At 43.1% G+C, this 1,424-nt stretch overlaps 1 pseudogene; it reads right to left on the bottom strand.

The window, feature by feature from the left end:
• Positions 1-48: 48 nt before the first annotated feature.
• LOC103610489 lies at positions 49-990 on the bottom strand (annotated as a pseudogene).
• Positions 991-1,424: the final 434 nt, after the last annotated feature.

Genomic DNA, 1,424 nt, shown 5'->3' with positions numbered 1-1,424 from the left:
TGCCTGAGCAGTCCAGAGTGTCCACTTAGTTCTGAGATAAGCGATGCTTCATGGACAAATATCTGCTCTGCTAATGAATTTCCCAGGGCCCCCTTCTCTTCCTTGTTCCTCAGGCTGTAGATGAAGGGGTTGGGCATGGGGGTGACCACAGTGTACATCACTGAGGTGACTGAGCTTCCCTGGGAAGATTGGGTCACAGCAGAACTGAGGTAGACCCCAAGTGATGTTCCATAAAATAAGAAGACCACAGAGAGGTGAGAGCCACATGTTGAAAATGCTTTATACTTGCCTGCAGTGGAGGACATTTGCATTAAAGAGGAGATAGTCTTTGAGTACGAGAAGAAGATCCACATGATGGGAAACAGACACAGTGGTGCAGTTGTCACATACACAAAGAGGTTATTGATAAGGGTATCAGAGCAGGCCAACTTGAGAAGCTGAGGCAGTTCACGGAAGACATGTGGAGTCTCAGTCCCTGTAGAGAAGGTCAGCCACATCATCAGTAGAATGTAAGCCAGGGCGACCCAGAAAATGATGAACCAAGACATCAGAACAAACAGGATGCAGAAGTGGGGGTTCATGATGACTGTGTAGTGCAGAGGTTGGCAGATGGCCACGTATGGGTCATAGGCCATCACAGTCAGTAGAAAATTATCTAGTCCACCAAACATCATGAAAAAAACAAAAACATCTGAATGAGGCACCCTGCATAGGAGATACCTTTGCTCTGTGCCTGGATGTTCACCAGCATCTTTGGGTTTGTGGTGGAGGTGAAACAGATGTCAGTGAAGGACAGGATGGAGAGGAAAAAATACATGGGGTGTGGAGGTGGGATCCAGAGCTGGTGGCCAGGATGAAGAGTAGGTTGCCAAACACTGTGACCTGGTAGATGGACAGGAAAATCCCAAGGATGAGGGGCTGCAGTTCAGGATCTTCCAAAAAGCCCAGGAGGAAGAATTCTGATACTTCTGTGTGGTTTTCTGCTTCCATGTAGCTAGGGTGTCTTCTGGGGAAGGAAGAAAAAGCAACCTTCAATGAACAGCCAACTAACACCTCAGCTAGTTATTTTACAATGTCAACCTTGGATGAACATGCTTAAAGCTCTGTAAGTCCTTCTAATGACAGTGATTCACTCAGCCAAGTGGTAGCCATATTCCCTTTCAAGGGTGTATCATTATTCAGTGTTTCAGTGTTTTGTTGTTGTTGTTTGTCTATTTGTTTTGTTTTAATTTAACATAATTCTCTCTTTTTATCTCTAGTCACTAGTTCTAAATCTCCTATTTGAATCTAAGGACATAAACTAACTCCTTTATTTATGCAATTCTTCCAAAACAACTGGAAATTAATTTCTATACTTCATTTTAATAGCACTACAATAGTGATTAAGACATGAATTTTTAATTCAAACAACCTTTATTTTGTGA

Source organism: Galeopterus variegatus, unplaced genomic scaffold (assembly GCF_000696425.1).
Source record: "Galeopterus variegatus unplaced genomic scaffold, G_variegatus-3.0.2 Scaffold11233, whole genome shotgun sequence".
In the NCBI taxonomy this organism is placed as follows: domain Eukaryota; kingdom Metazoa; phylum Chordata; class Mammalia; order Dermoptera; family Cynocephalidae; genus Galeopterus; species Galeopterus variegatus.
The sequence above is the reverse complement of the archived record's forward strand: the minus strand, read 5'-3'. Positions and strand labels throughout refer to the sequence as shown.